Source organism: Panthera onca, chromosome C1 (genome assembly GCF_046562875.1).
Source record: "Panthera onca isolate mPanOnc1 chromosome C1, mPanOnc1 haplotype 2, whole genome shotgun sequence".
NCBI classification, from domain to species: Eukaryota; Metazoa; Chordata; class Mammalia; order Carnivora; family Felidae; genus Panthera; species Panthera onca.
In genome coordinates, this window is record NC_138346.1 from 61,894,492 (window position 1) to 61,907,632 (window position 13,141).

The window sequence follows — 13,141 nt, forward strand, 5'->3', positions numbered from 1 at the left end:
ATGACCATTAAAATATCTTAAGGTGAAAAATCTACCAAAATATATGACATTGTGAACACATGTTTCCCAAGGCCTTGGAGGGGCTCCATATAAGTGAAGGAACTAAAGTATCAGCTTCATCAGCATCAGGGGCAATTTCCTTGTGAAGTTCATACCCTTTCAAGATCAAGTGCCTCTGAATTGGATCTTCAATACTGCACTAACTTGAACAGTCTACTATGTATATATCCTATAGAAACCAAGAGTATGGCAATGTTCCAGGAAACAAAACAGTTCACAACTTGCCTTACAGCTTGAGGTGGCCATGTGAGACAAGCTTTGGTCAAGGAGGCATTAGTGAAATGTCACTAAATGGAGGTTTCTGAAAAATCTCTTCCAGGTTTTAGTGAGCACATGCCTTTTGCCCTTTGTTTGGAATTCAGCTGCAATGCCAGCGGTGGAGCAGCCATATTGTGACCACAAAATGACATGAGGGCAAAAAACCATATGCAAAGATAGAGATGCAGGGGCTCCTGGGTGGCTCACTTGGTTAAGCATCTGACTTTTGGTCTCGGCTCAGGTCATGATCTCATGGTTTGTAAGTTCAAGCCCCAAGTCGGGCTCCACAGCTGGCAATGTGGAGCCTGCTTGGGATACTCTCACTGTCTCTCTCTGCCTCTCCCCTGCTTGTGCTGTCTTTGTCTCTCTCAAAATAAATAAATAAACTAAAAGAGAGAGAGAGATACAGAAAGATAGAAGGGAAGGCTTCTGACCTGATGTCACTGTCAACCCTCACACTCCTTGTTACCTGAAAAAAACTTGTTATGTTTTTCTGTTTTTTGCTGCTGAAAACAATTGTAAATTGAAACACTTCCCATGGTAGTGATTTTGAATTAAGGATCCAGGAGGCAGAATTTCTTTTGCAACTCTCTGTGGGACTTTGAACATTTAAAAAATTTGTCAGCCTATGCAATGAATAATGCACATTGTTTTCACAAGTCTTTCCCATATTTCTCATTGACATTTTAAAATCAAGAAATATTTGAAGTCTTAGAATTATGGTACTGTCAATGTTTGAGTTGATTTTTAAATTTTATTTAAATTCCCTTACTATTTTCTGGTTGCATGGAAATTTCACTTAGGACGTGGTGTATTGATTTAAAATGGTTTTCATGATCCCTGGTTGACTTATATATTTCATATATCTTTATTTTGTCGTTTTGGAAAATGGAAATAATTACTTGTTCTTATGAAACTCAAATGATATAAATGAGTTGTAATTTCTCTGTATGCCTTTGGTAGTTATTCAACATTACTCCTATGAGATATTTTGCTTGGTTCCTAATGTGCATATGAGGATCCTGTAAAATAAGATTTTAAGTATGTCCAGGATTATTGCTTAAGCTAATGGACTTTGGATTTTCCAGGGTAGCACTTGAGAACTGATCTTATTTTTGCTGAGAGCCTATCAGATATTCTTCACCCAGATCAGACTTGAGGGATAAACGAATTTCATTTGACCTTTGTACCAGGCTTAAGTGCTCCTTATAATTCAGTGATATCTGCTTTTATATTTAATGTCATGTTCATGGGTTCCTGTTTCTCGTCCCTCCCATGACTTTGCAATTCAGTACAGAGTTTATAATCTGTCACACAGTTGCCCCTCAACGTGAAGTTTCCTTTTGTTGTAGATATGCTACTCTATTCTTTTATTCATAAATGATTAAATCTCTACTTATAGTAAATTACTTATTCATCCATTCATTTATTCAACAAATATTTAAAGAGTGCCATGATATAACAGATATAGTTCTAGGTGTCGGGAATACAGTTCAAATAAAGCTGACAAGGATATTGCTCTTATGAAGTTGACATTCTAGCAAAAGCAGACAATAAACCATGCTGTTTTACGGCAAGGAATGGACCTAGGGAATGGTGGAAACAGGTTTCCTAAAAATCATAATCAGAAAAACCCAGAATCCAGCAGCCTGGAAAATATCTCCCTTGACTGAAATGGTCTTGTGCCCCCTTCTCCTTAAAATTCTCTCTTGCCCTTCAACTTATGGCACTGGCACAAACCATAAGTGCTCACTAATGGCTTAGAGTCATGAATAAATTTAGGAAGGACTTGTGAAATACTGTAGATTAAAAAAAATTTTGTTTAATGTTTATTTCTGAGACAGAGCATGAGTGGGGGAGGGGCAGAGAGAGAGGGAGACACAGAATCTGAAGCAGGCTCCAGGCTCTGAGCTGTCAGCACAGAGCCTGACATGGGACTCCAACCCACGAACCATGAGATATGACCTGAGCCAAAGTCAGATGCTTAACCGACTGAGCCACCTAGGCGCCCCAAAGCTGGAAGGGAATTTAGAGGTAATATGGAAGCCATATTATCTGGGATCCACCTGGATTATCAGTTTAAACAATTCGCCCTTGGACCCTGATGGAATGGAATATCAGGTGTACATATCCAGGCCAGGATGTCTTTCTTTGGTGGTGCCAAATTGAGAAGGTTTCTACAGATGGATGCCAAAATATGAAGGAGACGCCTTGACATGGGTGGATTGATGGAACAAAATACTAAAGATGAACTTTTATTTATTATTGTTATTTTATTTATTTATTTATTTATTTATTTATTTTGCTATTTCTATTAGAAAAGTTTACTTGGGCCAAAACAAGAAAAAGAAATATCTGGATTTAATGGCCTTACTCTCTTATCATTTGTCTTTCAACAATTATATAATACAGAAATATAGAAGTAACTATGAGTGGTGATTACAAAGTAATCTGATTATTTAAACCCATATAACCTACACATTATGACAAGGTGTTCTGTGCCCATTACTTTGTAGTTTCCATTCAGAGTGACTTTTAGTTCTGGGTTTCTCCTAGCCAATGAGAAATCAGAGATAAATAAAGTCAGTTTCTTAATGGGGTCAGGAGAATTCTTTGTGGTACAAGACCGTCCTGCACAATGTAGGATAGTCAGCATCTCTGGCTTGTAGACACTAAATGACAGGGGCATCTCTCTCCCGTCATTATGACAATCAAAAATTTTCCCAAACACCCCTGCCAGGGAAGGGGGCTGCATTGTCCTCCTGATTGAAAACCACTGGTAATGGGAAAAAAAATAAGTAAACACATCACTTCCACATGACACGATACGTGCTTGGCTAAATGTTTGTGTTCGTTGCTATGGGAGCACAGAGTGGGGGCACCTAACCCAGTCTGGTGGTTCTCACAGGCATTTAAATCAGGGTTCTTCCTATCAAAATAATCCAGTAATACCATTCCTATTCAAAATATTTTAGAAATTCTTTTCTGGATTACTTTTAGAGCCTGAGTCATGTTCTTTTGAATTTGTTCAACATAGGAAACTTTCTTCCTTTGGAAACATCCCAAAGTTGCTTGTAGCCAAGTCTTGTGAATAAGACAAGCGAACAAGCTGGACAATATTATTTTTAGTTAAAAACAGTTTCACGGAACACAAAATTATGAGCTGACACTTAGTGGTTATTGAATAATGAAGAGCACTTAGCCCAGGTTTTAATAAGAGGTACCCCTGATATCACTATTTTTCATATTCTTATTATTACAAGATTTTAGCACTCTGTTAAGCATTGGGGATACATAAATGAAAGACAATTCCTGCCTTTAAGGAGTTCACTATCTAGTGAGGGAGGTAGACAAGCAAACCAACAAGTGCAATTGCAAAATGTGTAAGTGCAGGCTAGAAGAGATATATTTGTGCTGCTCTGGGAGGGTAAAGGAGGGGCACTAGCTCAGTCTACCAGTGAAGAATGCAGAAGGTTCGCCGAGGGAATTGGATGCTCTAGCTGAGTTTTGAATGTACAGTGCTAATTAGCTTGGAGGAGGCATGGAAGGTATTCTATGAAGAAGCAGCAACATATCCAAAGATACAGAGTTTTCAGTTAGCAATAATCGTGCCTCAGATAAACCTCATTGGCTACGATACTGCCACTGTGCAAAGCTCCAAAGATGCAAAGTGTGGTACACTCTGTGAGCTTCACGTTCTTTGATGTCTGGAGCAGAGGGGTTGGGATGACCCTGTGAGATGGGCAACATCCTTCGTCATACCATTTTTATGTACCTTATCAAAGAATTTGGACTTTGGCTGAAGATGAAGGATGGCCACAAAGGACCTGAAGGGTAGAAATCTGATGATATTTGCATTAAAAAAATTTTTTTTTAATATTTACTGTTGAGAAGGAGACAGCACGAGCAGGGGAGGGGCAGAGAGAGGGGGAGACACAGAATCTGAAGCAGGCTCCAGGCTCCGAGCTATCAGCATGGAGCCCAGTGAGGGGCTCGAACTCACAAACCACGAGGTCATGACCTGAGCTGAAGTTGGCCACTTAATCAACTGAGCCACCCAGGTGCCCTAATACTTGCATTTTAAATCATGCTAGTAATATAATGGAAAATGAACTGGAGGAGGGTGAAACTGGAGATAGAGTGTTATTAAGATTTGAGGAAAGAGGAATGATGAGGTCTTAAATAAAGAGATAGGAGTGGGGATTAAAAGGAGAGGAAGGATTCAAGACATTAAAAAAATTATAAAGTAACAGTAACTAAAACAATATGGTTCTGGATCAGGAAAAAAGATTCATTCTGACCAGTTGATCGGAATAGAGAGTTCAGAAACCAACAGGTGCATGGGAATTATTTATGCAGTAAATCTGTCATTTTAATTTAGTAAGAACAGGATGGAATATTTCATAAAAGGTGTTGGTGAGAGGAGTATATTAAGTTTCTAATTAATAAGTTACCAAAAACCTGGTCCCTCAAACAATAAGAATTCATTATCTTACAGTTCTATAGGTCAGAAGTCCGACATAGGTGTCAGTGAGCTAAAATCGGTGTCGGCAGGACTGCTTTCCTTTCTGGAAGGCTATAGATAAGAATTTATTTCCTTGCCTTTTCCAGTCCTAAGTGCCACCCTTATTCCTTGATTCTTGGCCTCCTCTTCCATCTCCAAAGCCAGCAGCATTGTACTTCTGTAAGCATTCTTCTATAGTCATGTTTCCCTCTGACCATAGCCATGAAAAATTCTGCTTTTAAGTATTCCTGTTATTAGATTGGGCCCATCCAGATAATTCAGGGTAATCTCCTCATTCCAAATTCCATAACCTTAATCACATCTGTAAAATCTCTTTTGCCATGTAAGGTAACATTTAAAGGTGCTGGGGTTTATGGTGTCACCCTCTTTTATGGACCATTATTCTGCCTATCACAGGTGAAGAAGATGCCAATTTAGATCCCTACCTCACGCCATAAACAAAGAATAAATTATTTATGGATTAAAGATCTAAACATAAAAACAAACAAAACTACCAAAACCATATAGAAAACTATATAGGAGGATATCTTTAAGCAGAAGACCTTCCTGGATAGGATAAGAAACCCAGTGGTCATAAATAAATTTATGAAACAGACTTGATCCAATAAATATTCAAAACATCTGTATGATAAAAATCACCACAAAACCTACAAAGTTAAGAGACAAGCATCAGACTGGAAAAAATACTTGCAACATACATAACAGACAAAGATAATATTCATATAGTATGTAAAGATTACTTCCAAACCAATAAGGATAAAGCCCAACCTGACAGAAAAATGAGCAAAGGATAAAACAGATGATTTAAAGAAGAAATAAAAATAATCAATAAACAAAGAAGGAAGGGAAAGCAAAACTCCTGTAGTTATTAGAAAATATTATTTAGGAATTTCTATATATGCACTAAATCTTTGAAGAAAGCAGGAAATAATAAAATACATTCAGGATAGTGCTTCCTGGACAGAGGGGTGAGGTAGAGAGGAACATGCTGGGAACTTTAATATTATTGATGTTCTATTTCGCAAATTGAGTGGTAAATTCATAGACACTTATTTTTATTTTTAATGTCATAACTTATATATACTTTAAACTCATTTTTTATGTATATGTATCCAATGGTTCGTGATTTTAAAAATGGAAAATCAGGTTGTTGTTTTGTTTACTTTTATTTTGAAACAATCTCAAACTTACAGAAAAGTTGCAAGAATTGTGCAAAGAATTCCCATATATCTTTTGCTCAGAGAACCTATTCAAGTTTGGCAATGTCTCAATGATATTCTTTATAGCAAAAGGATCGACTCCAGGTTTATGTGTTTGTGATATTAGGATTTATAATAAAAAATGTATATCTAGTCTTCATCCCATTTTTTTTTTTTTTTTTTTTTGGCCCAGAGATCCTAAAACCCTTGGAATTTCCTAAGTCATAAGAGTGACAAAGGTGTATTGGTGTTCATTACAAACTGTTTTCAACAGCAGGTGACTTGGAAATCCCCTAAGGATGGGGGCTGGTTGCCAGGGCGAACCAACCAGGCAATTAGGAGGTTGGAAATTTCAGTCCCACCCTTCTGACCTCTTGCTGGGAGAGGGGCGGGAGGTTGAATCAATTGCCAATGGCCAATGATTTCATTAATCATGCCCAGATAATGAAACCTCCATAAAAACCTCAAGGATGGAGTTCAGTTGGTGAATGCATGGAGTTGAGGGGATAGTAGTACACCTAGAGAGCATGGAAGCTTCTCACCTCTTACCACATACCTTGCATATGCATCTCTTCCATGTGGCTGTTATCCTTTTATAATAAACTAGTAAACACAAGTAAATGTTCCTATGAGTTCTGTGAACTGCTCTAGGAAAGTAATTGTTCCTAGGGGGGGTTATCGGAACCTCTGATTTATAGCCAGTTGGTCAGAAGTACAGGTAACAACCCCGACTTGTGATTGGCATTTGAATTGGGTAGACGAGATGGATGGGGTGCCTGGGTGGCTCAGTCGGTTAAGTGTCTGACTCTTGATTTCAGCTCAGGTCACGATCTCACGGTTCATGAATTCCAGCCCCACGTTGGGTTCTGTGCTGACAGTGCAGAGCCTTCTTGGGATTGTCTCTCTCCCTCTTTCTCTGTCCCTCCCTATTTCTTTCTCTCTATTTCTCTCAAAATAAAAAAAAAATAAACTTAAAATAAAAAAAGAGTGAAATTTCCCCATAGCCCTATCCCCAGATATATCCATTAGTAACATTAATCTTTGATAGTCTGAGGATTTTTTTCTCTAGATTTTAGGTGTATGAGGGAGAAGACAATGGTTGGATTGATCCAGAGTGGGTTCTGTGAATAATCTTTCAAAAAAAATATGAAGTTGCTTGTCTTGGCAAGAGTGGAGTTGAAGGGATGGATTGTGGGATCTGGCTGGACAACGTAGGAAGTGAAGCCAGAGGCAGCTGACTGATTAGGAAGAAATGGAAAGAGGTGAGGACCTAGAACCTTGAAGTTAACCATGTTGCTAACATGGTGGAGGATCAGCTCTGGAGACATATGAAGACTTTAGAGCACTTGGGTTCAAGCGTTGGCTCAGCTTTTGACTTTGGATTTCTCAGCTGCTCATTAATTTTTCAGAGCCTTTATATTTACACCTCATTGCTTAAGCACACAGAATGATTCATACTAGTTGAAGTCAAGAAACAAATCAACATTGCCTTCACTTGTGAGTCTGACAATTTAGGGGTCTTGGTGACGTTACAGTTTTACACCACCAACTTTGATGTTTTATTTCCAGTTCATAAAAGAAACACCATATTTTGTTTCAGCTACTATTTTCCTTAATGAGACAGTAATTTTTCTGGCTTCTGTTGAAAGATCAGAACAAATGGCAGACCTTTACTGTTTTTGTTCGCAATCCAAACAAAAACTCTCTTGTGCTCCAGGTTTCTTACAGAATAAATCTATTCCTTGATCTAAATATAATTTCTCAGTCATCATTATCAGAGTTAATCATCCCTGAACTTTTCAACGTTTTCATTAGGCCTATAGTTTTATATATGTCATGAGAGGCATCTTCTCCAGCTTTGGACTTTGTGATAAAGTAAAAAATACTTCTTCTTACCATTGTTTTTATGCCCACATAATCTTTCTAATATGTCAAGTGACTCATTTGCAAAATTTACATGACGGAAAACTGGGTTTCAAGTCTTTGTCTAAATAACAGTCACTCATCTTCAAGCCAGTGTAGAACAGCCTTGTGTACTACTGAAGCAACAAGTTAAAACATGTTGCAATCTTCTCAGCCCACACAGTTCCTCCTCTGTTTCCAGGAATCATAAGAGAAAACAATTGGTCTCCTTAGTTTGCAGCACTACTATGTTGCTAATCTGTGATTTCAATTATCCATGCTCAAGACGAAAGGTATTAATATGGATACAACGGCTAATAATGCGCTGGGGCTTTCTTTCTCATCAGCTCAGCATTTTAATTTCTATGACAAACACCACTTACTAACACACTGGGACCTGGAAGGTGGATGCGTTTTCCTGCCTTCTCAGATGACTGTTCTTTAATGGCTCCTTAAAAAATTCCTCGTTTGTGAATAATGAAGTTGATGTATAAAGCAAACACTGTGTGCTTGATTGTCAAACCAAAAACTACTTCATCGTCTCCTCCTCCTCCTTCTTTTTCTTGTAAAAGGAATAGAAGGGGCTAGCTGCTTAAATGTCAGACTCACGGCCGCAGAGCCTGGCCATGTTTCAAAGCCTCTGAAAGACGTCTAGAGGACGAGTTGGGGGCAGTGGAGGAAACCACACCTTCTGTAACCTTTTCTCCCTCTTAGCTAGGATTCCAACTCATGTCTGTCTGATTCTCTTAACTGCTAGATTATGAAAAATTAGGTCTTTGAAATGAGAGCGAGGAAGAAAAAAAATGCCATCATGTATATTCATTTGGTTTGGGAATAAAAGGGTGCCCTATAATTTAGAATAAGAGACAGGGATGACTCATTACAACTCTGAAGGTTATTAAGGAAATGAATAAATCGGTCACACCACTACAACTCTGCTTGTCATCACAGCAGCATTGCCAATTTCCCTATACAGTTGGTAATTGCTATTCCATATCTTCTTACATGGAATATAAGACCCATTCTGGTGTAACGATAAATATTAGAATAGTCTCAAATCCATCTTTAGACGAAGCTATAAAAAGCTGTAACTAGAGCAGGTGCAAACTACCTCAGAACCTTGGAAGGAGTCATTCAATATTACAGCACTGAAAATCCACGGAATTATCCAATGTAATAAAAAGTATATATAAAATTTGATAATCATCAGTGTAAAAAGTCCATAATACTTGAAAATTAAGACTATTTTGATAATGTTTAGTTAAACCCATACCCCAAACCAGGCAAGTGATACAAAGCTGAACCCCACTTGATATTTCTTCAGCTTAATAAGTCTATAAATGTTTAACAAAAAGAATAAAAGCAATATGCATTACAACAGCTTTGTTTGACTCCACTTGGACAAGTAAGACCTTTGGTTTCTCGGTAGTTTTCCTTATAAAGCTGACTGATTCTCAATCCATTTCAGCTAATGGTTTACTTAAATATGTCTTGGTTACTATGATTGTCAGCCTTGGAGTTATCTTTTCACTGTTTTTTGTTTTTGTTTTTGTTTTTGTTTGCCTGTTCTAGAGCTTCTGTTACCACTGTTGTCACAAAGTTTGCCTGTACCCAAGCCTTCTCTTATGTTTCTTCTTTATAGAAGAAGAAAGATGGTCACGAAGTAGAAAAGGGTGAGAAGCTAAAGAGCACACGCCCCTTCAGCTCCTGTCCATAATCGAAAGCTCCATGACATTTCATCCAGAAATTAAGAAGCATAGTCTTTGGAAATGGAAATAAATAAAAGTCAGTGTGCAGAACAGTTGAGAGCAAGGACCTTGGCCTCAAGGAAGACCTGGGTCCCTATTCTGGTTTCTTTTCTTTTTCTTTTTCTTTTTTAAACACATTTTTAAAAATGTTTATTTATTTATTTTGAGAGACAGAGAGAGAGAGAGAGAAAGTGCTAGCAGGGGAGGGGCAGAGACAGAGGGAGCAAGAGAGAATCCCAAGCAGGCTCCATGCCGAGCATAGAGTCCGATGCAGTACTCGATCTTACGACCTTGAGATCATGCCCCCAGCCAAATCAAGAGTCAGTCGGGGACACTTACTTGACGGAGCTGCCCCTCTGGTTTCTTCCCTTATCCCTGCATGACTTTCGACAAGTTCTGCAATCCCTCCACGCCTCTGTTTTCTCATTTGTAAAATAAGGATTACAATAGTACCTATCACGTAGAGTTTATTGATAGGATCCAATTAGATAATGCATGTAAACACTACATGGTGCCTGGCATATGGTAAGCATTAAAACATGCTAGCTAATAAAACATTGGTGCTATTAATATAAAAATATTTTTGTTTTAAAAATGCCCTATACCCTTGGGAGGAGATGCTCCCATGTCCTTTTGGGGATATCTTTATTCAGAAATGACATGGAGCCCAAAAAGTGCCGTACTTGCATCACTTTATTAGTTGAGAAGAGACAGGTTTTGGACACAACTTTCTCCAGTATCTTTGATACTTCTTTTTCTTTGATGACCAGTTCTGTTTCAAATTTGATGTCTCTAGTGACTCTCCCTCTACCCTCAAGACCACCTAGGGTCTGCCTGCCAAGGGATCCCACAATAGTGTTTGAGGTTAACCCAGGGCTTTTTGTCCCCTTCACAACAACGAAAATCTCCTTTTCCTATGGTACATTTCTTCTATGTATATGGGAACCTGGATATAATTTTTGGGGCCCAGGCATATTAACATTTTTTTAAGTTTATTTATTATGAAAGAGAGTGAGTGCGGGCAGAAAGAGAGAATCCCAAGCACCCAAGTCTCGAACCCACAAACTGTGAGATCATGACCTGAGCTGAAATCAAGAGTCAGACACTTACCCTACTGAGACACCCAGGCACCCCATATTTATTCTAATTGTTTATATGTTTATTCAGTGTTCCCAACCCATTATGTTATTTATTGAGTGCCTACCGCCATATTTCATTGAGCCTAAAATGCATTGACTCTTGGTGGACATGGGGAAGTTGGATGAAGGGGGTCACAAGTGCAAACTTTGAGTTATAAGATAAATAAGTACTGAAGATGTACTAAGAGCATGGTGACCTAGTAACACTGCTGTATCATATGTATGAAAGTTGCTAACAGGGCAGATCCTAAAGTTCTCATGACACGGAAAAACTTTTTTTTCCTTTCCTTTCCTTTCCTTTCCTTTCCTTTCCTTTCCTTTCCTTCTTTCTTTCTTTCTTTTTCTTTGTAGGTATATGGAGTGATGTAAGTGAACTAAACTTACTGTGGTAATCATTTCACAATATATGTAATTCACCATGCAGTACACCTTAAACTTATACAGTGCTACATGTCAATTATATCACAATAAAATTAAAAGGGAAAAAAGTAAAATATGTTGACTATAACATACACTTTTATTTTCTATTATACAAAGAAAAAGAAACACAGCTAATTTCGCTATATCGTGCCATTAATTGTAAGAGGCATCCCAGTTTCAGATATGTTAAATGTAACAACAGATATTGATTTAGATGCTGGGAAACCAGATGTAAACAAATAAAAGTCAGCCTTCCGGGACCTTGCATTCTAGAGTGAAAAATACAGAATATTCACAAAGAAAGAATATCTATATATAATATAATTTCAGGTGGTGAAGAAGAACTCTGAAGAAAAATACAGCTGGTCAGAGGGAGAACTGTACTATAGATAGAGTGGTTGAGGGAGGCTTTACTGAGGAGGGAGCATTTGTGCATAGACCTGAATGAAGTGAGGAAATAGGCCATGTTAAGTTTTGGTGGAGGAGCTTTCCGGGCAGAGGAAACAAAGGGCAAAGTCCTGAAGTGAGGGACGCCTGGCTGTCTCGGTTGGCAAAGCATGCACTCATGATCAGACCCCACACTGAAGGGTAGAATTTACTTAAACAAAACAAAAACAAAAACAAAAACAAAAACAAAAACAAAAGGTCCTGAGTTGGGAGTGTGCTTGCTCTGTTTAAGGAAGAACTTTGAGAAGGCCAATGTCGTGTGCAGCAGAGCAAGCAAGGCACAGGGGGGCAAGAGGAGGGCTGGATATCTAGACAGGGCCAGGTCATTTGTAGACTAAATTTGGAAGCATGAAGATAGCTACTGAAGGGTTTTAAGCAAGGGTTTAAGCATGATTGGGGTGCCTAGGTGGCTCAGTCCGTTGAGCATCCGACTTTAGCTCAGGTCATGATCTTACCACTCATGAGTTCAAGCCCCACGTTGGGCTCTGTGCTGACAGCTCGGAGCCTGAAGCCTGCTTCAGATTCTGTGTCTCTCTCTGTCTCTGCCCCTCCCCAACTCCTGTTGTGTCTCTGTCTCTCTCTCTCTCAAAAGTAAATAAACATTAAAAATTTTTAAGTAGAATGATATGATCAACTTTATAATTTTTGAGATCTCTCTGGCTGCTGTGTGGGAAATGAAAGGTAGGAATCCAGGAGTGGAAGGATGATTACCTGTGAGAGATGATGATAGCCTAGGCTAGGGCAGTAGCTTTGGAGGAGAGGAGAAATGGTAAAATTTAGAAGATACTTTTCATGTGCAGCAGATCAGGACTGAATTATATGGAAAGTGAAGAGAGTGTGGAATCAAAAATTATTCCCAGAGTTTTGGTGTGAGCAACTACTAAGTTGTGGGACCATTTATAGAATGTGAAGATTTGGGGGGCAAAAATCAAGAGTTTAGTTTTGGATATGCTAATTATTAGGCCAAAAGAAGTTGATGAGAATTAGTTGGATATTTGAGGTTGAAGTTCAAAGAAAGGTTCTGGCTGGGGACATATATTTTCAACTAATTTGCATGAAGATGGTATTTAAACACACCCAATATGATCCTCAACACTGGATTTGATATGCTTTAAAAAGTTTCTCTTGGGGTGCTTGGTGGCTCAGTTGGTTAAGTGCCTGACTCTTGATTTTGGCTCAGGTCAAGATCTCACAGTCGTGAGATCCAGCCCGGCCATGGGCTCTGCCCTGGGTGTGGATCTTGTTTAAGATTTTTCTCGTTCTGCCCCCCTCTCGCTTTCACTCTCTCTCTCTCTCAAAAACAAAAAAACGAACAAACAAAATGGTTCTCTGGTGACTCAATGTATAGCCAGGCTCAAGAACCAAGACCAAAGGAAAGGAGGTAGCTGACAGTAGGAAGAGAAGGGATGAGACAAGAAGAGAAGGGAATCAAGGAACTAACCG

At 38.7% G+C, this 13,141-nt stretch overlaps 1 protein-coding gene and 1 pseudogene across 1 annotated transcript in view; one reads left to right on the forward strand and one right to left on the reverse strand.

Moving 5' to 3' along the window:
• Window positions 1-13,141, forward strand: part of TLK1 (tousled like kinase 1) — a 190,975-nt gene that overhangs the window by 19,994 nt on the left and 157,840 nt on the right. The window lies entirely within an intron of this gene.
• LOC132673927 (U4 spliceosomal RNA) lies at window positions 3,870-3,975 on the reverse strand (annotated as a pseudogene).